The 24,597-nt window shown below is 40.9% G+C and overlaps 1 protein-coding gene across 2 annotated transcripts in view; it reads right to left on the bottom strand.

Moving 5' to 3' along the window:
- arhgap35a (Rho GTPase activating protein 35a) overlaps window positions 1-22,599 on the bottom strand; it is a 58,963-nt gene extending 36,364 nt beyond the window's left edge. The window contains exon 1 of one of the 2 annotated variants that reach the window (XM_058633380.1): window positions 21,896-22,599. The gene's annotated coding sequence lies outside the window, so the exon portion shown is untranslated. Of the gene's footprint in view, window positions 1-13,432; window positions 13,582-21,895 lie in introns of those variants that run through there. The other variant, XM_058633382.1, reaches the window with a different exon arrangement.
- Between the last annotated feature and the right edge of the window lie 1,998 nt (window positions 22,600-24,597).

The following is a 24,597-nucleotide window of genomic DNA, read 5'->3' as shown; positions in this document are numbered from 1 at the left end:
GTTCTCTCTTTTGTATTTATCTTTCCATTTCCCTTACAAATCTCACTACACAGCTCACTTTTCTTCTTCCTCTCCTGTCTCCATGGGGATTTGAGCAAAGAGGGGGGTTGTGGTGGGTGGGGGAGCGAGGTATGAAATAGTCAACAGTTTAATTTTTTCAATACCAAGAGAAAAATGAAGTATTTGCATGTGAGCAGAGGGAGCAGAGACTCAAAAGGCACAGTTGCCAAATGACCTTGAGTGGGCTCTTTCATAAAAAGCCAAAATACATAGCAAGAGAGCAAACAAAACATTTAAACATGATAGAATCTTCTATACAGGTAGGGGGGTTGGGTTCCGCAAAGAAAGGAATAAACAAACAAATTAAGCCGGTCTTGTTCCCATTGCAAACTGGAGAGTTGCTGTCATGGTGGTAGAAAGTGTAGGGAGGATAAGAAATCTTTGGAAGCTACTGAAGTGAAAAGTAAGGGAAAGTTGTGCGCTCAGTCACAAACTACAACCTGTTACTGCAGCTACTCGCAACTTAATTGCAGAAAAAAAGTTATTTTAAATTGGTCAATACAGCAGCCAGAGAGATTTCTCCAACTTTTCAATTTATAAACCACATTGATTTAAAGCCATGTACCTATATATTAGTTCCCAGTGTTCAATAACCTTTAAAATCCTTCAGAGGTTGTGGCACGTGGCAGTAGCAGCCGACTGTTCTTGGCTCCCTTCCCACAATCCACTCTGATGTTTAAGTTTTCAAGTGAGGCTCTTGCCTCAATAGAAACAACCTATGATAGAAGCTAAATCAATTTCCTGGCACAATCGGGGGGGGGGTATGATAATGAATGACCAGAATTAAATGAGAAGAATTTAAAGACAGATTATGCATCGAGGAGCAGTGAGGACAATTTAAACACAATCTGACATAGTCCAGAATAGTAAATGTTGCCCTGTTAAAATAAGTCTACTGTTCTAGCTCTAATAAACCTCAGTTGCCTATTAAACACTATCCCTTTATCTCCACATTAACTGGTCTGTCGGGCTGTATGTTTGCGGGTCTACTCTGCACAATGACAGGTTTACCTCCAGTTAGATTCCCATTTAGATCACTGACGAGACAGAAGGTGAGCGCACGCATGCGTGTCCAACAATAACATAAAGCCTTGCTGTGATTTTGCCGTCGCCTCCTGCATCTGTTGAGTGGCTTTGTTTAGTCCGGAGCCTTTTTCACATTAAAATTAGTGGGTATACCCTGGATTTTTGAACCCATGTTAAGCCACAAACAGACAATCGACAGCAAACACCTACACCAGCGGTTGTTTCATCATGATTTCAAATTGTCCTCAACACATTCCACACCAGATTAATTTACTGCAGACTATATGGACTATATGTGCAGGTGTTGGAATGATGATAAACGTTACATTTACATCATTACAGCCAACATATTACTCCATTTACATTTCAAATATATACAAGTTCTGCTCTGGATAAAGCTACCGTCCACACTATAACAGCATTTTCAACCTCACCAAAAAACAGACGTTTCAAAAACGCTGCTGGTGCCATTTTAGATCCAAAACTTCACCACATTGTGGTCCTCATAACAGTAATCGTTGCTTTCATTTTCTACTAGCAGTTGTTTATTGTTCGTGGTACTTTCTGAAACTAAAGCCTGCCCCACACTAGAGGATTTTCAAATCGGACTCGATTTTAAAAAATGTGGGAGACCACAGACACAACGAACCTTGTAACCCATTTTCAATGTTTTAATCCTGAGAAATCACAGACTAGACGATCTAGTCGAGACGCAGTTACACACACTTGGCATTTAATCAAACAATTTCAGGGAGGAGATTTCAGGGATTTTGGATCTCACAGAAACTCGTGTGATTTAACGTGACTTCAGAATATAAACAGACATGGAAGTGGACTGCCGGCTGCTGTTGTGTGTGCAATATTTTGTGTTGAGAAACGCAAAACACTGTGGATGAAGTCATGGCCGAGAAGACGGACTCAACTTGGATTGTATAAATTACGGTTCTAAACAAAAGTACACAACATCTGTTCCCCAGTCATCTCGCTCGCTGTTCAGCCGTAAATATGAAACATGTTTAATACTTACAATTTGAAATGGAGGAGAACCTGATCCATCTGATGACGTTAAAATCACATCTGTTGACCCGTCACACTGGCCAGAAAAATCTGTTTAAATCAGCCTAAAATCGGAAGGCACCCACAAATGTCGTAAGGGCCAGATTGGGACCAAAATCTGGCCAATTATCCTCTAGTGTGAGGCAGGCGTAAGCAAACAACTGCAGAGGATAAAGCCGATGTCCTGGCACACACAGGCCCAGTGTACCTCAACGGTCACATGCTACATGTTTATGGGTGTGTTAGCATGGACGCAGCTTACTTGTGATCATGCTAGCTGAAAACTTTTCAAATGACAACATAGTAGTGTGGATGTAGCCTTGAAAAGGCACTCCAATAGCCTAGCAACCTAGAATGACCTGCTTCCACATCCACTGAACATAAATCACATTCCTATTCATCTGCATTAAGCACTTAAAGGGCTGAAATTCCCTACTCTCCTCTCGAGATAAAGATGCGTGTGTGTGTGTGTAGTGCATATAGTCTCCATGTCTTCTAAGAAATGTCCCACTGGGACAAATATTCATGTATAGACCAGCACGAGGAAACACTCTTCACATTCAGTGATGGGTTCTCATATCACACACGATCTGTAAACCACACAGCCTGGTCTACTGGAAGACAAATTTATGCACGGCGTATCATGAATGTGTCTGCAGGCAAATTATTCAGCTTCTGCTTTGACAGCGCTTTTCTCAGAGCCTTAGACTCACACACTGACATTTCTACACGCTGGCACAGGAGACACCTTCTCCTACTGCCTGAACACCATTGACACACATAATTATCCATGCAATGTGTGTGTGTGTGTAGCAATCAGTCAACACACACAGGTGCAAGGATGTGGAGCTCCACATGAGGGTTTCTCAACATCATTCAAACCTCCTATGTGTTAACACCTTGTTCACATGCATATAGCAAATTAACATCTTAACAACCTCGCAGACAAGAATTGTTTTACACAAGCCACATTAACACAGACCCCAGCCACACCCACACTTTGTGCAGACACACCACACATGCAGTACTGTGGCATAATAAAAGAACATGCAGCATGGAGACAGCGCGAAGAGTGGGACCTGAGTAGTGACAACATGCCCATTCATCACCATGCCTCTGGAGAGTCTAGATCCCTTCACAGTGGCAGCAGTGAGCACAAGCGCGCGCGCACACACACACACACACACACACACACTTGTGTTACCAAGAGCACAAATGCATCGCACAACGTCCCATGTCAGCATCACAACCAGTCCAACAGGGTTATTTGTTCTGTGTGTGTGTGTGTGTGTGTGTGTGTGTGTGTGTGTGTGTGTGTGTGTGTGTGTGTGTGTGTGTGTACGGGCTTGCATCCATATTCATCTGCATGCGAGCACATGAACCAAGTGTCTCTGGTGGGAGAGATAAAGGGCTTCTTTATTTCAGTCTCTGGTCTGTGTGTGGATGAATGTGTGCATGTGTGTTCTTCTCCAATCGTCTATTAAAAAGACCATTAGTGGAAACGTTGAGACGAACGAAAAGGACGCAAGCTTGGTTAAATTGATCAAGAAAGAAGAGAAAGTGACAAGAGAAAGGCAAGAAGAGAGGAGGCTCATATTTTATTTTCATTTAAGCATGCAACCTTGAATTTATCAGAGAGATTTGTAGAATTCAGACACACTCTGTAAAAAGAAGAAAAAAACAGTTTTGTTTTCCCCAATCCATCCTACAGTCCTCAGCATTCATCCACACCAACAGCACCAACAAGCAACACTGTCAACACTCACAGTGGGCTTTATTCCATCCACAACATACTCTGTTTCCACCAAACCAAGCACACAACACTGACAGAGACAAACAGAATTACACACACTAACATCTCAGGGAAAAAAAGGCCCAACTGAAAATGTATTTTTTATTTTTTACACTGGACAAAGAAGAAGAAAAAACACTAATTGCCTGGGCTCTCTCTCATCATCCTCCATTTCTCGTTACCTAGATAAAGAGAGACAGCAGGCACAGGATGGAATGAGCAAGTTTAGGAGAGCTGTTGAGGATTTGTGTTTATGCCTCCAAATGCATCCATTTGTATATGAATGAAGAGAAAGTATGAGATGTCAAAGTTTAACATATATGGACTTGTGGCTGAGCGATATTTTTGTACTGAAATAGTGAAACATTTCTTTTATGTCACAAGAAATGAGGCTTGTGATATAGTATAATTAAAAGCCTATTAACAAGCTGATGGAATCAAAAGCTTAAGACAACAACTGTTGATTTCACCGTCAATAATGGCAACGGTTATTGGCAAATTCACTCAGCTGCAGCTAATTAATGTTAATTAACTTTGACAGACTGTTGTCTCATTACGAGGCTCTCTGCATGACTGCATGTACATTCATATCTGTTCTGGGTTGTTGAAGGAAAATCCCAGTTTTTTTCAATTACGTTATGGAAAAACAAATGTAACAGTATTTTCAACATTTCTTTCGCTATTGATTACAGGTAGCTTGAAGCCAGGTGGACAATAGCTCGGAGTAAGTGGCAGACTGTTGGTAAAGGGAGATGTAAGGTAGAAAGGGGTACGGTTATGTTTTAAGTGCATTAGTTTAAAAGCATTGCAGGAATTAAAGCTGTGAAGCAGCTGACCCTGTCAAGTCAATGAAATCAATATAAGCTAAAGCAGCTACAGTGCCCAGCTGTTAATTGTACAAAGGAAATATACCAGGTGTATGTATGTGCAGCGATTGAATCAAGTTACTACTGCACACAAGTCCTTCCATATTTTACAAGAAACATCATCAAAGTCCATCATGCATGTATTAAAACGGTGCAGTGCAGGGATTCGTCATGTCATGAGAATTGTTTCAAGCTCAAGATCTCCTTCTTGTGGGCTGAAACTAAAATAAAACTGTATATAAACCATAGGTATTGTAATGTGTATGCAGTTACACACACACACACTTCCTCAGGCAGAAACACACACACAAAAGAAAGTCGGTCAATGAATAGGAGGCAAACAGACTAGCCCGTGCTGTGTTGGTGGAAGATATGGCTTCTGTTCACCTCAGCATTTCTTAACACTCATCGTTATCTTTCCTCTCCACAGGAGGAGGTTATTTTATTTTTTATTTTCTCCTCTGCATCATCCTCTCTTTAATTCCGCTGTCCCCTTCTGCTCTCACCCGTTCTCCCGTTTCATTTATCAAACTCCCTTCCAATCATTTTATATCATTCCTCCCTTTACCTTTTTCCTCCCCAACATTCTCTCGCTTTTCCACTCGACCCTTCACCTATCCATCACCCCGTTGCTCGTCGTCTCCTGTGCTCTCAGTGGAACAGCCCATTCAGCAACAAAACAAAGCTGCCTACAGCATAACACACTGGCTAATCAAGCAAGACCAGAATGCAGCAACTCTCAGATCCACCAAACAGGACCGCCATACTGGGCTGAAAGGGGCAGGTGGTTTGTGTGGTTTGTCACATAAGGATGAGAGGCAGCAGGAGACAGACAGACAGCAGAATTAAGGAGGTTTAGCAGAATAAATATGCACAAGACATTATTTGATAAGTGTCTGCAGCTGATAAGAGCTAAAAGTAATTTTCATTCCAAAGGCTGAGGCCGTCGTTTTCACCTGCCTCATCTAAAAGAACGCAAATATACAATAACACGCGCAAAAAGCACAGAGAAAGGACTGACTTTGACAATACAAAAGAATAAAATGGTAGAAGTGAGGTGGAAAGGAGGGCTGAAGGACAGCATGGGAAAAGAGGCAGCAACATAATGGGGTGAAACAATTTCCGTGACAAACCATCGGCAGTGAGGCAGCGCATTCATGTCGATGATGAAACCCAACAATGGTCAGGTGCAATCTCCTACTGGACAGAGGATGAGCTTTTACAAACTAACTAGCCTGGCAACCACTCCCCTGTGAAAGAAAATAACTGCTGTTCGGCTTCAGGGGAAACTCAAGACAGGACAAAGAAAGCTGGTCCGACAAGATGCAGAGATAGGCGAGATATGTAAACACAGCACCTACATGGGGGCAAATCAAGGAGCTGGTATATGGACAACATGTACTGTAAAATGGCTGAAAAGTAAACAGGTACTCACCCAGCTATGCACAATTGCTAAATTATTGTTAAATTAATTCGAAAACTATTCTGATAATAGTTTAGGTTTTTTTTACTAATTATAACAAACTTTAGATAAAAGCAAACAAATTTAAATGACAAATAAAGTGGAAAGTAGATCAGAGACACCAGTTGTGAAATAATATCACTTTAACGCCTGTCACAATCACAAATGACAATTTCTTCATTTTAATTTCTGCCCTCATTAAATGAGATCCAGTATTCAAAATATTTTACACTTTGTAGAGAGCAAGGCATTTTCTTTTCAGCCTGTTTTTATTTTTGTCCGAACATTGAAGCGGTTGCATCAATCTCATCTACCTCTCCCAATAACAAAATCAAACATGAGCATTTAACTACTAAATAATTGTTTTGTAATTGTTGTGGTAATAGTTTTATTGGGCAGGACAGGAGGTTTGGGTGTGATGTGAGCCATGAATGCTGTTCAAAGGGAGGAAGAGCGAGGAGAGTGTGGTCTTAAAAGCAGAGTGAGATGGAGGGTAGCAGAGAGGAGGAGTGTAGAGGAGAGACAGAGAGGTGCATGTGATGATGTGGGGTAGAGGAGAGTGTGATGGTAGGATGGGATTTGAGTCTTTTAACTTCATTAGTTCTGCCTCAGTCTGGGGTCTGTAGATTATGTCTAATTAAGCAGCTTAACATGGCTTAAAAAACACCACACAGAAAGCACAAGAGCCTTATCTGTCAACCTGCTCAAACGATTCCACGCTTCTGCTTTTCTTCCTGTGTCAGAGGAACATAAATTCCCTTTGCATGGCCTTTATGCAAGAGAGATTAGAGGCTCTGACATTGGCATGAGCTGGATGGATAATAGCTGGAGCCATATCAGTGTGGGCTGTAGAGAGAGAGAGAAAGAGAAAGCATGTGTGGCAAGCACTGGGGAGGCAGAGGTGCAGGCAGATGCTTCCTTTCAGACTGCAAGGGGGAGAGTCGATAAAGAAGGGTGGGGCTGCACTAACATGAGTTCTCCTGTTATTCCAATCATCATTGGTGCACCAGCCAGAATTAGGCCATACAACCTGCTCATTATGTGAGTGTGTAACAAGACATCACCAGCCGGTGTGGTCCAAGTAACACTTAAATATTACAGATTAATTTAGTGGCTTAACAGCTGTATGAGCCGAAGAGGAGCAATTATCCCCATATGGACACTCGCATTCCAGTTATGACCAGGATCTGCATAATAATATCCTGGTTCAGAAAAATTAATAAAACTCCAGGATACACCAGCTTCAGTATGACAAAATCTAGTTCCTGATCATGTTTGCAGACATGTTCTCAACCAGCTAAGTTGTGTTTCTTAAATAAAGCAAAAAGAAGGATGACGTTGATTTATGTTGCCATGATATGATTAGGAGGACTAACTAATGTTGATGTTTTAGTAAAAGACAAATGTTATGTACCATCATTAAACTGCGCCATCTGAAAAGACAGAAAGATAGCTTGTGTTGTGATTTGTATGCGGAACATAAATAATCAGGTTCCTCTTAAACATATTAGCATTTATTCTCATTGCTATTGCAATATTGAAATATTTCAATTCATTATTCAGCTATAAACACTCCATCACGACAGCATAACAATAAAACACACTTCAAGTAAAGTGTGTGTCAGTGTGTGTAAGGCTTCTCCACCTCTTCCCATACACCGCTCGTTAATTACTGGAGTCTCGCCACTGCAGCAGTCGCTTTGTGTGACATCAGAAATGCTTCATGTCAGTGACTTTTGCATGAGTGATTGGTGGCAGTAACCAGACACAGGAGGTCACTGAGAATTTGACTCCACTCAAATGTCCATGCCAAGCGATGTTCCCCCGCCTCAGGGGGGTTTATCCAGACAGTGACTTGCAAGTAAACAAGTACACTTTAATTTTTAATCTCACCCCCAAACTTCTCTTTAACTCTTCCTCAGTTAAATGACCCTTAATATCATTATCATCCACATATTGACAGGATGTACAGGTCTGTTGTAGCTTGTGTGATTTCACAACTAAATGAGTAAGGCAAAATGGCTGCTGTGAAAACAGGTCGATCTTCTTAATGTGCACAAACACACCAGAGATATGGAAATATGCTCACACACAGAGACACACACGTGCTGTAATGTTCTAACGTTGATGAGCCAGAGGTTCCCATTTTAATGCCAACTCATCTCATTCACAGTACGTCTGAGGCCCACCGGTAGTGAAATCAGGTGACAAAAAGGAAGGAATTAAAGAAGAAGAGAAAAGAAAGAGACAAGTAGAGGACAAGGGATAGAGGATGAGAACAGGAGAGCAAGGTAGAGGTAAAGAGATAAAGTCAAAGCCTGACTGATGTTGTGAAGAGAAAGAGTGCGGAACTTGGAATGGAATGAGAGATGAAGAGAGAGCTGCTATCAGATAAAAGGGATTTGCCTTCCCTGGAACAGTTATTTACTAAAGCCATTCTACAGAGGCCCATCAGTGGCGATCTGCTGGCAGATTAGGTGACAACACCTCATCCCTCACTTTCCCTCCAGCCAATCAGAGTCAGGCAGCAAGCACCAGGTAGATGATGACTGCAGGACAGAGGCGTGGACAGACAAAATTTCCTGTCTCAGGCTGTTGAATTTAGGGAGTCTCGATACACAAACCTAGTCACACGCACATGCTCACAGAATAAAAACAGGGGATTGGTTTGGAGTTATCACTGTTGCATTTTCCCACCCTCGGGATACAGCAGCTAACAGTGTTTGGACGCAAGAGCTAGGGATTTGTCATTTATAATCAGTTTTCTGCCCGTTTCCCCTGCACTCACTTGTCCTTTCTGTATCCTGCCCCACAGGCCCTCACATTATTCCTCAGCTGTGTTGGTTGAGTCACTCTATTTTTCTTCTCCCTCTCTGCCTCTCTTACCCCTTTTACCTCGAACACTGACAAGCTCTGTTTCAGTCTGCACCCCTTTATTGTGAACGGTTTGAGCAGTTTGACCAATAACAAAATGGCTTGTAAACCAAAATGTCAGCGTCAGACTGGAGCCAAAAGACACTGCACGTTTTCAGGAGCAAAAATGAAAAGACATAAAAAGCATGTCAAGTTTTTTTCAGTTTAGAAAAAGAGGATAAATAAACACCCTCACGAGAACTTGTGTAGTATTATTCAGTGTGAGTTATTTGGTTGTGGCCCAAATGGATCATCACTAACACAACAACATGGTTTTGTTTGGAGATCAACGTAAACCAGTGTCTAGAACTCTGACTTGTGTCCGATTTATGTCCAGGATTCACTGGAGTCAACAACTCAGACTGTTGTTGTAAAACTTTTGTAGTGGTGTCAGTTGAAATGTATAACATGTTATTAACAATTAATGTAGCTGTGTTTAGTTTTTTCTGTAGTAGAGCTGAATAAAGCACAACTGCTCAGCCTCCTATGCCACAGAGAATCATAAGCTGCTCAACCTCTAAATTGAGCAAAGACAACAAACAGAGCATCTGACAGCATTTATTTCTGTTTTTCTATGTAAGCGGCATTGACTTTCCCTGACCCACAGCTGTAACTATGATCACGGTCACGTACAGTGTAAATGAGCATTAACGCATACGCAGGTATAAAATTAAAAGTCCAGCCAATTTGACAAAACCAAACTGACAATCGTCTCAAAATATGTTCTGCTTGTGTGATGACGATGCTCCACGGCACACAGCTGAGTGCAAGGAGAAACAGAAAGAACTCACAGGAGGGTAAGATTAAAAATTTAAATATAAAGTTAAAAGAAAGACAGTCTGAGAAGGATCTGGCAGCACAGCTGATGTGTCTGGAGCTGCACTGCGCATTGGCTGTGCAACACCATCCAGCCTGTTCACTGAGCCGACAACAGCTGATTAAGCGAAAACTATTTTTAAAAACCACAGTCTTCAATGACACATTATGATCTTCAACTACTACAATCATTGTCGTTTGGAGCCGTGAATAAAACAAAACAGCAGCACCATAATTATAGGAGTTTACACACAAGAAATAATATTCTGTTCAAGTTAAGTGCATCTAATGTAGTGTGTATACAAGTTTCACCTGCTGTTCACAGGAAAGGAAATGTTTAAAAAAAAATATATAATTTTATTTTATGTTAATTATACATTTATTATGTGATTTTACATTTAAAGATCAGTTATTTGTATGTCAGCTACTTAAATGCAACTTGACATTGACAACTCGGACTTGGACTCTAGCACCAAGGAGTAAATTACAACAATGATGCAAACTGAAACTTATGTGCCTAATATACAATACCAAAGAAAGTGGTACCAATACCTGTACCAATAGTGAACTGAACTGGCTCACCAGGGAGCACCAAGGTTCAGAGTAACCTCAACAGTCAACAGCCTCCTTTCCAAACCTCTCTACATGCACTGCAGAGGTTTGTCAAGTGTGCACCAGCTGTGCAGCAAGCACCGAGAACTGTTTACTATGGCACATCATCAGGAAGCCCCGGGAGCACCACCCCATCTCAGAGAGCTCCAACAACTGTTGCACCAGTGTTTAGCGCATCATGTTGATGACCCAGCATGAGTTTAAACAGCCTCTGCTCAAAAAGTGGCAAACTCCCACAGCTTGACATGCAAATCTGAAAGTCTCGCTGATAACTATCAAGCAAAAACAGGCAAATTTGGCAGCATTTACAAAAACACTGCTGAATTAATTAATAACATCTTAAATTCAAATTTGTTGACTTTATGGTTCCAGCTGTATATACATAACGTACACACATACACACAAACAAATGAGCTCTTTGTGGGTATTAATCCCTCACATGGACATCCTGTGTCCTCCTCTTTAGCCCTGACATGTGAAGAAAACAAACATAGTCGAACCACAGCGAGCTGTTCCTTCCCTCTCACTGCCATCACTGCTTCCTGTCTATCCCTTTTGGAAAAGCTGCCCAACCTCACAGGATCCCTGAAGACCCCCAGATCCTCTAAGGAGCAGATGACATCACCCACCCATGTCTCCTGTCAACTGTGACCTCAGGGAGGTGGGGAAGGAGGAAAAGGAAAAGGCAAGGCCTCAGATGTAAGCTGTGCTCTACAGTCTTTACACTGAATGTGAACACTCAGTGTTGCACAATATCCTAGAATCTGATTCACTGTGTCCAAACACTGGCGACAGAGGCAGGGTATTATTTACACTGTGAAATATTGAGGATGAAAGTCTTTATAGTGTATGATTATGATGAATTCTTCTAGTCTGGCAGTGTGCAAATGCATCATACTTTGAATATTTTTTCAAGGACAGGTTAAACCAGTCCCAGCCACTTGTTCAGATCGTTTGACTGCAAAAAAAATAAATCATAAGAGCAGGACTTAAAAGATTTGGCATGTAAAGGCCAACACCTAAACTCATGGCTCTTATATCTTCTTAGTCATTATCAAACTCTGGCCATTCCTTCTTTCTGACTTCACAGTAAATATCCAGCTGTTGGCAGGAATAATGGAAGCAACATCCCTGTTATGATAGTTTCTTCTTTTAGTCATCTCAATTACACATGACAGAAAAATCATGGGCAATTACTGCTATAGTAGTGATTTTTAAGTGCTTATTTAAAAGATTACAATTACAGGGCAAACACAATTTTAATCATAGCTCCCTGTCTTATTTATGTGATATCTTATTTAAAATAATGATTTTGAAAATTAATTTCACCATACTATGTTACTATACTGCAGTACTATATTAGGACCACACAATGCTGCTGCTTACGTCATAGAGGTTGTTTTCACCATCCCATCACAATGTGTATTGGTTTTGTTTTGTAACATAAGCAGGGTTTTTTCTAGAAAGAATATAGGGCAGCACTGATGGTGAGGGAACAAAGCCACCGAGTGGGGTGAATGTGCAGAATGAGGGTCTTTTTTTATTATTATTTGAGGTGAAAAGGGAGCATTCTAAGTCTCCCTAAAGGGGAAATTATTGTTTCTTCTTGTGCTTACCTTAAACATGAGAGAGAAATTCATTAATGTAATGAATGCAGATCATGTAACATTTACGTGCAGTACAACAGAGGTAAAGAACCCCCGTAATGAACAGTGCAGGAACGTTGATAGGTTTCCAATTATGCTAGTATGCTATGCTGGGTCTTTAATAATAATAGAGCTGTGTTTATTCTTTCATTGCCTACTACTTTATCCTCCACATGAGGGTGTTTTGAGTGGCCCCTACTGCGACAGTCGTACTTGTGTATGAATGTGTGTATGCGAGTGCGTGTATCACAACGCACACGCATACACACATTCATTTAGTCTACATTAAGTAGATGATTACCACGGACCCCCGCTTATCAGCTCAAACTACTAATTCTTCTCATTTTAATTTAAAAAAAAAAAATTTCAATTGCACTATTTAGAAACAGCAGAGCCATTTTAAAATGTATGCAATTATACATGGGGGCAGCAATTTAAATAGGACCACAATAATTACAGCTCTGGACTGAAAGTTGTTGACTGCACACTATGAAGCCAGAAGTGTCATCAAACCGTGTTTACATGCTCTCAAGTCATGTTGCATTTCGTATCAAGTATTAAGTCCACTGTGGTTAGCGAGTACCAATCCGTCCTTTAAAAAAATGTTTTTACCACTGTCCTTGTAATTGAACTCCAAACGGTCATTCACAGTCGTAGTGATTCACTACCTGCCCTTCACAGCAACTGAAAACACAACAGCCAGCATGAAGAAACACAGACAGACTGACGGCATGCACAGGTACCAGACTATTATGAAAAACAACTTCCTTCATGGTTGGTCAAAGGGTTAAGGTCAATGTGTTTAAGACTACACTTACAAAAAAAAACATTAACATTAACTTACCATAAAGTACCATTAGTTGTGGTTGTTTGATTGGAAGTCAAATTACTTATCCAGGAGAGAGCTATACTACCTGTAAATTAAGTCTGGAAGAGCTTTGTTGACAAAATATTGGTATGCTCTGTCACTAATGAGTTGCATTACTGGAAATACATGCATAGCTTTTCGAGTTTGACCTCTACTACTACTACAAAAAGTCAATCACCCTGTTGTGACAAAAGGCTGTCTCTTGTAAAATCGGTCTCATGAATGGCTCAATATGAAAATGAAAAACGAAACAGTTGAAAAACCCTTTGTACAATGTAAATCAGCTTCTCATTACACATTTTATCTTTCACCTACCTGTGCAAAGAGCAAAGTCCAAATGTTAGTCCAAAGGAAAGGAGGGAAAATCTGCCTCCACTATTGTGTATAACAAGTCACTGTGCTTGTCACTCTTCTCACCCGAGTTAAAACACTGCTACTAAAATAACAAATTAACAACCACACATTCAACAAATACAAACTGCGCACACAGACACTCGAAATAAATAAATACAGTGTCAGACCGAGGTTCACCTTTCTTTGTCTCATATTCTTTCTGGCAGTCTCATGAATTTAGGCTACAACAGGCCCAGCTCGTCCTGACCTGACAAACTACATTCCCAACAACCTTTTCCCTCATTAGGAAAAAAGCCCTGCATTCTCTTCTTTCCAACAACTGTGAATAACACGAGCAATGGTGCGGTGAAGGCTGTCCTCTCCCTGAACAACCGTCAAACCAAAAACAACTCCAACAATTGTTTACATTCTTCACCCATGTTTCCCTTACTTTTATCTTCACAACTTAGGACTTAGATAGACGTCTGCATAGCAAAAGAGGGCGAAGCAGGGCTTGAGCAGACTCAGGTTTAGAGTTTGCGGCCATTTCCAATCAGCAATGATGTATGACTGTAAAAGTATTATAAGAAATTGAAACAGCAGCAAAACTATTGTGAGGTCATCTTTTTAAAACGTGCAACTGACTCACTTTACAACTCATTACAATAAATAATCTTGTGCTGCGGTTTTACATGTTTCCTAGAGACTTTCGTCAGCCTGTACAACACTGGTTGAGAGTCAGTTGAGTCCTAGATAACTGCACACTATGAATAACATTTTTGGGGTTAAAAATTAATCGAGTGAAATTAGTGAATCCAGACACATTTCTCCAGTCCTCATCCAGAAAGCCACAAAATGGTGGATCCTCAGGAGCTGCTGGGGAACTGCAACAGGAAATGAACTCTGACATAAGAGCTATGGACCTTGGGGCCCCAACTGCATCTTGGGAAATTATGGCACTGAGAAGACAAATGATCCATGTCACCCCCAAGGAAAACCCAACTCAGTGCAAAGCCCATTTAAAATACACACAGTGGACATACTGTACATCTGTCAAGGCCACATTTTCAAATGGCCTCTTAATCTAAACATTTAGCATGTCTCATTAAGAGCATTTAGGGTTGTCAAATAACGGATACTAAAAATAGGTTGGATTCCTTTTTATTATTTCACTCCTCTAGTTGATCACTGCTGCAGTCATTAGTTTTGATAATAATATTAAGTATTTTCCTGTGTATCAGAACAGAGTTTGAAATTATAGTACGACAACCGTATTAAACGCAAACAAATATTTGCCCAGCAGCTATAATCAGATTAATAAAGGTCAAACCCAGGCTAACATTACTGTTGAAGAAGTGGTCAGTCTGTCTCTCAGTCATGCAGATGGGCTAATCAGCACCAAAATAAAGACAGCCAAAAACAAAAAAAGGGGGAGTGGACAGAGACAAAGAGAGTGCGAGTGGTCATAAGAAAGGACTGTGTCACCATCCTAAGATAGCATAACGCAGTTTCACTTGGCTCAGCCTGCTTTGGGTGTGCCGTCTCAGTTGCTTAAATCTATCTTTCCCACTGACGCCACTGTTAGTCGCTGCATTCTGGTTTATGGCCATTTACCAAGCTGTGAGACAATGGTATGGACATCATTAGCTAAGTGGTGGCTGGGTGACAGTCAGGCTGTGGTGCTGCGATCGATCGCAGAAAGCCCAGCCATCTGCAGGCTGCGCTGTGCTTACTCATCAGCCCTGGGCTTACATGAACTCTCACTTGGGCCCGAGACTGGGAGTTGGCCAGATAAGGAATGTGGAGGTGTCTGGGGCCTCGCAGCCTGTGATAACAAATGGCTATGAACAGCCACCTTATCTTCTCACCTTAAAGAGGATATGATGTCCCCTGTCACACAGCTGCCTAATGGCCAGAACCATTCTGACAGTTATGTTGTGAGGATGAGGAAGGGTCAGCCATAGACACTGTGTATGTAGAGTGGTTCTTTTTCAGGTAGTAGACACTCTCAATGCCAAACTTCCAAACTTTCAAAGCTGAGTTTTATCAACCATAAATGCTTATCATAATTATTTTCAAATGTTAAAAACGCATGGGACAAGCTCCAAGTTAAGAATACCTAATCACAACATGGTAAGTTTCTGTGTGCTCCTGTGTAAGTGGGGTAGAGTGTCAGGTGCATGCTGAGGAGATGACATAGGCCACCACTGTCATGGCCACATTTCCCTGAAGTGGCATCTGAGACAAACATCTAGTGACAAGGTGATGTCCTTCCTGTGTCCTTAACCACTGTTGACAATAACACTACTGCGCTCCGAGGACAGAAAAATTGGTGGATGGCGAGGGCTATGGGAACAGGAAAATCTAAACATAAATATTTCAGAGATTACTTGAAAAAGAGAAGAAAAAGACAGAAGGAAGCAACTGTGATAAATGAGAGCTTAGGGGGAGTTTGTGGAAAGTGAGAAAAAGTGAGGTTCCTTCAAAAAAACAAACCTATGGTTGCCTGCTAGTGCATTTCTTTTCTATTTCCCTCACCTCTCAACTCCTGTCACTCTCCTTTTACTATGTTTCTCATCAGTCTGTGATTAAACCTGTCAACTTTCATTAGAATGTGTTGGGAGTGAAACACGTTTCTACCTCCCTCTCTCCACCTCTCTGTCTTCTGCCTGAGTGCTGCGTGAACAAAGGCACTTCCAATGAAGTTGTCAGAACACCAGGCAGCAACACTATGTTGGAGACATCAAGATAAATAAACACACCCAGAGAACACACGCAACTATACATCATGCCACAGTCTTACATTTAGCCTCTACTCGCAGTTTGTTTCATTTTATACACTCATACACATCCACCACGCACCATAATCTACTACACAATGTTAATATAATGGCTAAAGTATAACAATTAGAGACCGCAAATGGCTGTAGGTGGTCACACAGTCTGTTGGTTTTACTTACAGTTTGAATAGAGCAGCTGCTGGTTTATTTAAAGTTGTAATATTATACACCACAAGAGCAGTAAACATGCCCCGTTTTCATAGTTGACACCTGTACTCTGAGTCGCTCGGACACACACACACACACACACACACACACACACACACACACACTATAAAGACACTATAGGCATATTTCTGATAAAAGCTAAAAAACAAGCCGCTAGAGGAAAAGACACACATTAACCAAGCTTCTGGAGTGAGTGACAGAGATACTGCTGTGAGATAAACCTAGCACAAGTCAGAACTATGATAATTACGGGGCAACTTCAGGGGTGCTTTTTAGCATTTTCAGCCAAGGAGGCAGACGGTAACATCAAGCTACAGAGCCTTCTGAAAGGACAACTCTCCATAGTCCATATTTCTACTATTAGCTGCCGTCTCTCTTTACTAACATAGCTATTGTAACCACCTTCCTTAAAGATGGGGGAATGTTGTTGTGTGACACAAAAGCCAAACACCTCTATACTGAGAAACACAGTGTGGCGCTTAATCAGCATTGTGTGAACTCATTTGACAATGTTTTAATTGTAACAGGCAACAATCACGTTGCCAATCTTTTTTGAAAAAAGATTTGTTATTCAGTGTAAATTAGAATACTTATAATATACAGTATATACTTTTTCCTCAAAACTAGACCTATATTATGTAGATACCATAATATATTTATATTGCAGTTTATATATATTTGGATATTATTCTTGTTATATGTATATTTAAACATACTCCATTATTGCCATCCTATTCACTATTCCTGGCCTCTCATTTTCCCCAACACAACTCGGCATCATAAGCACAGTTCCTAAAGGAAACTGAAAGGCACCACAAGGAGAATCTTCAGAAAGAAAGTCAAACAATCACACACAGACACTTCTTCTCCTGACTCCAGACTAATTTAGGCAATGAAGCAGAGGAGATTAAGGTAGGTCAGGGCAACAGGTCGAGACAAAAATTAATAAGTGCCAGGTAAGTGTGAGAAATGAGTGAGTGTACATGTGGGTCCTGAGATGGCAATCTGAAGTTATCCTTTAATACTTGTGTGGGAGGATTTCAGGGCAGCCTCTTTGTCTCTGAGGGTGAGAGGTTTCCATCCTTTAAAATCCCAAGTTTAGCATAAACATCGACTCACTGGAAAACAATAAGAAGCCATAATACCCTTTATATGATAACGTAATGGAGTGCTGATGCATAACAAGCCTCCATTTTCAGGTTAATCCCCAATGCAGTTAATAAAACATGGAGATCCTGAGGGTTATGTACAATGTGGGCACTCACTGCATGCATCTAGGTGGTACAATCATGTCAAACCTACTGAACTCTGGACACTGGCCTCATTTCACTGGCAGCAACTCAATCATAACATCTTATCTGCGGACATGCTGACTCATGGAATTCAGCTGTGGCCAATAGCCAAGCAGCAGGGTCACTTATGGTTGTCATTGATTGGTTGATCCCTGAGGACAAAGCTGAAAGGGCACATACCAGGAGCATACCCTGGCAGCAGTTTGCTGAGTTTCTACTTCACACTCTCATTCTTGCAGCTTTTTTCCCCCTCTCCAACGGTCTACATACTTTGTTGTGTCACTCTCTTGCTGCTCATAGTTCTAGCCTAGCCCATTTCTCCCCTCATGTTCCCTCTTCATGACCTCTGCACCCCTGTTGTGTAATTGTATCTGGAATAGCAAAGCAGGGCTGCTCACGTGCAGAGGTTACCGTTCCTCTGTGGTTTAACTTACTGCTCCTTTATCTCCACAGTCACCATCGGTGACAGCTAGTTTTAACTATATCACCAATGCCTTACAGCCACAAGTCAAAGCCATTGGGATTTCTCCATTTATTCAAAACATAGAGAACAAAGTGCACTGTCTATGTATTGCATGTGGATGGAGCATCTCTTAATGTAGCTTTCTCCACCAGTATCCCACTGTAAACTCTTCTTCAGCCAGGTAGCCATGTTTCCCTCATTCATTTGAGCAGCGCCGTCACAAGGAGACATGAAGTAGCGACACCCAGTGAGTGAAACTGGCAGAAACTGTTTACTTTTGAGTGCCTTGAATTGTTAATTAAATTATCAATATTCACCCTGGTGTATCAATTATTGTATTGCACAGGGAAGAACAACGATATATATCACCAGATCATTATTTTGTCCTACCCCTATTGGAGGATATTCCTGATATTTTTATCAATGGGTCACTCAATCCCACACTATGTACAGCCAGCATTACTGATAGGGGTCAGGTCATCAGGGTACAAAGTTGAACTGCCTCTAAAACAGAGCAGCAGCTCACTACAGAGCCTTTACGTCAAGCTGTCCCCATCTGCAAATCTGTAAGTAGCAAGGGAGCTGAAACAGTGGTGAGAGAAGAGAACCTCAGTTCAACTGAGATAGGCACACTTTCTAATGGAAATTCAGATACAATCATCCCAGAATGCACTTCTCTCTGCCTAATAATCAGCCACTAGAACAAGGCAGCCATTGAGAGGAGAGTGACTGTAATCTGGTCCAGCAAACTCCAAAGCTGCCCGCTATAATTAGCTCCTTTCTCCATCAAACACAGACTTACACTGACTCACAAGCAAACCCCTCCTGTAATACACGAGAGAAGAGATTTGGCCAACAGCACATTTTCTAATGAGTGAGGAAATTTCCCATTCTTGCCATATGGAGTCACACTGCGCTGACAGGTATGCTGGCTGTGGATTTTACAAATGAGCAGGTGAGAGGCCACTGAAACAGTGACACGTGGAAGTAATGTGGTATGGGGCAAGGTTTGAGCAGTATAAGGCACAAACAAATTGTTCCTTAATGAAATAACAAGCACACAACGGAGCTTATTGATTTAAAGCATATTTTCAGACCAAGTACCTAAATTTACCGTTCTCATTTCAAACTTGGTCCCCTTTTGACAATTTAAGCACTGTTTTTTCTCAAAGCATTTCACACCCTGTGTTAGGAATTCATATTATATGGGATGGGATTCTCACATTCAGTGTCCTCATCAAAAGGATGCGTCTGCTTCTCTGACCTACATCCTAACGAGCAAAGCCCGCCTTCCTCTAATCCCAGGAACATGTTCTAGCCCAGGGACTCGCAACACAATCTGCAGCCGATGGGTGGGCGGGCAGACAGACAGACAGGAAAGAGTGGGTATGCTGGTAGCTATTCTGCTGCCTAGACAAATGGCACAGCTATTAGAGGAAGAAGAGGCTTCCTGAAGAGGTGTGACTGTGCTGCAAAGGGCCCTATCAAGCTGAGAACGGGAGAAGTGCTAACAGCTAATGCATTTACCTGAGTGCTTTATCAAAAAAAAAACGTGTGTGTTAACTTCTTTCTTAGCATTGTGCTCCCAATATGGCTGATTAAGATCAGAGGAATAGAAACTCATCAAAAACCACTCAGCCAGGCCCTTTGCCAGCAAATGCTGACTTATGAGTCAACTTGGGCCATGTCCACAAATGACACCAACTTGTGTCTTGAGCGATTCAATCAGAAATGGACAGCTCTAAATATAGGTGTGAACGATTGCCAGCTCAGCTTCATATTTGTAAGGTCTTGACCTTAAAGTGCCTTGAGATAATATATTAGTTATGAATTGGTGCTATACAAATACATTTGAATTGAATGTAGACTGCAAGATGCACATCTTAGTGAGCCTTTTTCCTTTCAAACAGACAACATTTCAACAAATCCACATTATAAATATACAAATTACAAGTACAATAATCATCTTGTGCAATTGAATTTTCACAGAAGACACTCATTTACATGCATGTTAAAAGTCTGATTTCAGTCGGACTAAGAGAATAATGTATACGCTTAGTTGTACTGGAGTCAGACTTGGCATTCTGCGCATGCACCAAAATTTCTTCCCCGGTCTTTGACCCGGAAGTAGAAAGAAAGAAGACGTATAAACTACAGTACTGTTGCTGAGAGATGAGACATACAGCAGGTACAAAACAGAACCGCAGCACAGTCCATCCGGTTTACCAGTTGTTTTTCTGTGTTGGACAGGTCAACAGGAAACTGATTCGATATGCACTAGCTTATAGAGAGATACAGCGCCACCTATGGAGGCGGAGTCTGACGTACACAGACAATAAATCGATTTTCTCCTCTGCATGTATACTCTGACTCTGCAAGTTGTCCGGTTGCTGCTCTTCTTCTGTTATAGACCGTGACACAGCAGTACAGAAAACCAAGACCCTCCCTGTAAAAGCCATATTACAAATCTACCGATAACCCACTTATGTCACCCTGTGAAAATGCTCACAGTCAATATTTAATTGATAATTTAGAGGCAGAATCACTTTTAAAAAGAGAAGTACTGAAGTCTAGTGGAAGGACTGACAGAAAGGGAGTGGCTGATGGGGCACTTTGCAGTGCCGGTGTGATTCGGCATACTGTGACTACTTCTGGCACAAAACCAGAATATTGTTTGTGTTAATTGTAACCATAAAGGTGACCCCAATCAGCCTATATAAACCTCATCTTGCTGGGTAAAGAATAATCCGAAGAGTCAAGTTAAATATCAGAGATATTTGGGCAGCTAATGTGGACAGAACGTAATCACGTGAGAGGCAGGTACAGTAAAAGAAAGGGGAACGTGGATAATTGTGTCACCAGGAAGCCATTTACATGTACCTTTGAATTTGGTTTAAGAAATTCCTGTAGTTATCATGACCTAAAAGCTGATGACAACCAAAGGGGTTGTGGCTGCTTCAGCTTTAAACATACCACATAAAAATGTCATGCAGTTACAATTAAGGATTTAAAACTTTTAAAAATATATATTATCAATGCTTTGGCTAAATGTAACTAGGAGATAAAGAGCACAGTCATAGCAGCTGCCGGATAGTCCTGTTGTAGATACACATAACAGCACAAATATCCCATTTCCCTTGCAATAATTCAAGTCCTTGTAATCAAGGTAATGCTGGAGCTGTTCCTCTCCCCGTGGCTGATAAGACCAATGCATTCCAGGTGTTGTTGTGCAAACAATTTTAATGTTTGGCCAAGATCCATTTTTATGACCTCCTTTTCTCCTCTGTAAACTTGCCATTCTAAAACAAGCCCAGACAAGCCCTAGCCCACATCAGATGCGCTTTCTCTTACTGTATTTTCACTACATTAATGTTCCACCACTACAATTTTTATTATGTATTAAGAGTAGTAATATTACTAGCTTCCCACACACACAAAAAAAAAATCACACCAGCACTCAGGAGGGGAGAACTGGAGGTTGCCTCCCATTTTCTTCTTGTTCGCAGCTTCTTAAATTTCTTATCAAGCCATGCTGCAGCAGTGAGTGTGTGTGTGTGTGTGTGTGTGTGTGCATAAGTAAAAGTCTTTGAAGCTAGACCTCTCCTCAAACACACTCGCGCTCCCATAAATGTGCCCTTTCACGTGTTTTATTCGGTGTAGAAGAAGTGTGTGCTCTACATACCATAGCATTCCTCCCTGTCCAGCAGTTGTCGTCCACTCCTTTTCTTCCTCTCACTCTATCTCTGCGAGTCACAGCCGGTGAAAGACTTTTAATAAAGAGGGGGGAAAGCAGAGGAAAAACACTCCCTATCCCGACTCACATCGATTATTTCGCTCCTTTTCTCTCACTAAATACACTGTCTGTCCATTTTCTTCTCCACGTCAAGTACTCCCCCTTTTCCAGCAGTCTGAAGTTTTCACATGTACACCTCTCTCTTGTCTCTCTCGGTGTGAGGGGAAAAAAGAAGTAAAACCTCGTCAAGAAAAGGGGAAAAAATGCTGTTCAAACTCTCCGTTCTTTTCAGCGACGGACTGGACACCAGGAAGGGGGAGGCGTGAGGGAAAAGAGCTGTTTCGGTGTGTTTTTCCTTCTTGGTTCACCACCACGTTGTTTTGAGCAATTATTATTTCCTTTGTTGTGTCAAAAATAAAAGAGTCCGGATGGAAGCACGGTCGCAGTGCCCTGCCTTCATATAGCGGAAAAAAAACAACCGTGGAGCGAACACCAAACAGCGAGCTCGACGGAGTCCAACCGCGGTGTTTTCCTCCCGAACGTTGCAGGCTAAACGTGTGACGGTGTGTAGAAGTCTATTTTTTTTTTCAGCTTCCCGATAATGGCGGACCTTCTCCAGGATCCAGCATCTGCTGCTGTCGCTGCCTTCCTATTCACCAAGAGAGAGAGACAGAGAGACACAGAGGGAAACTGGGAGAGAGAGAGAGGGAGTCTCGCCCAGCGGTTCATGGACACAATTACAACACACCCTCTCTGTTAATGATACCACTGTTCATTACTCCATGTTAACACGTGCGGTGACTAAACCACGACTATCACATTCATATAATAAAACCCCAAAAACCCAACATATTTTATTTCAAATGTTTATAACTGTATGTACTATATGTGTACGAGTTCAGTGAGGAGCTCGTTGCGCTAAAAATAAGATTTGTTTTGTGTTTTTACTCCAGTATCCCCATTTAACACCGCCTGTTACATTTCATTAATAAGAAAATACTTTATATTAGACATGATCTATATACATGTTTGAGTATGAGGACAAGAAACTACTCATGAACTGGAAAAAATATGGGGGGGGGAAAATTAATTGAAAATAGGAATTTGCTCCAACAGACAACCAAACTTGTACTTCAACTAAAATTGTGCAGTAATCTTACTTACATGTTCTCATTCTCAAATTATTAATGATGAATAAAAACATCACAAACTTATAGAAAAACTATGTTAAATGTGAATTTGCTCATTTGGGTTAATCTACTTATACTTTAATCGTCTTTCTTCAGTATTCCCATTTTCTGTCAATTATTACTTAGTTCGTTACATTGGCTTCTGTATTTTAGAAGCCAATGTTGACTTTTTATTGTTTTATTATGCTTTTGGTGTTATATTTGAATTTTGACAGATACTAATCAACATTTTACTCTGTATAAATGTATGTATAAAACAAATGATTAATATATGTTATTTGGTTGGCAATTAAAAAAATAATAATAATGATATTAGCAGGTAACATTACATTAGTGTAGGACTTGTGCAAGGAAATAAAAACAAAACCTAGGTGACAGCCATTTTCGTTTCTCTATTTTTACACATACTATACATGTTCCACTTATTTATTTAATTGTACAGATAAAGTCTGTCTGTGATTCTATAGGTTTTGTGCAGTTAAAATATGATGCCTAGGCTCATAAAAAATTGAAGAAAAATTCTTCATCCTACATACAACACCAAATTTCTGCTGGCATCAGTAAAAAAATATAATCCAACAATGTAACTGTCTGACATTTGTCATAATCCTGAATGACTGTTTGAATCTTGAATCTTTAAGGCCGTTTTGCTTCTCAAACATGGGTTCCTCTTTTTAAGGGCCATTTACTTACTGTATCATGGGGTATTAACTACTTCTATAACCACTGATGATTAAATATTTACAGAATGTTTGATGGTTTTGGTATACAGGCACTTCTATACACACTGAAGCATACAATCTGGGGGGGGCTAATATTTGAGCTGATTTTTATTGGCGATTATTTACCTTATAATGATTAACTCCATATCTCAGCGTTTTATGTGCTACTACATCACTGGTGTCAAACTGTTCAGCTCGGTTCTGTTGCGAAACTATTTATGAGCTGAAAATCAGGAACGTGTTCACGTCATCACGATTGTAATTCACCAACTTTATTTTCTGTCCATGTGCCTTCTTTGCCCCAGGTTTTACTCTTCAAGCCTTTTCACAAGTAATCTCCATCTCCCCTGCACAAACTCAAACATTAGTCACTACTAACACATTTGAATGATCCTTGGCTGCATCACGAGCAGCACAGAGTCAAAATTGTTGATAAGTTTATTGAGGAAAATCAATCATGTCATAGATTGCTGCTTTTTACACAGTATGGCCAAGCATTGCTGTCACGTTCTCTGTCCATTTGGCAATTAAAACGCCTAAGGTAGATGTTGGCTTTTCTAAAAAAAAAAAGGACAATGCAATTACTTCCACGCACTTGGAGAAATGTCTGCCATGTTGTACAAGACAACTGCCTGTGTTAACAGCGCAAACAGATGTTCAGTGTCTTACACTGGGGCTTTCTCCTGGAATTCTCTCTCTCTCTCTCTCTCTCTCCTTGTTAGTCCATCCATAAAGTTAA

Source organism: Solea solea, chromosome 7, assembly GCF_958295425.1.
Source record: "Solea solea chromosome 7, fSolSol10.1, whole genome shotgun sequence".
In the NCBI taxonomy this organism is placed as follows: domain Eukaryota; kingdom Metazoa; phylum Chordata; class Actinopteri; order Pleuronectiformes; family Soleidae; genus Solea; species Solea solea.
The sequence above is the reverse complement of the archived record's forward strand: the minus strand, read 5'-3'. Positions and strand labels throughout refer to the sequence as shown.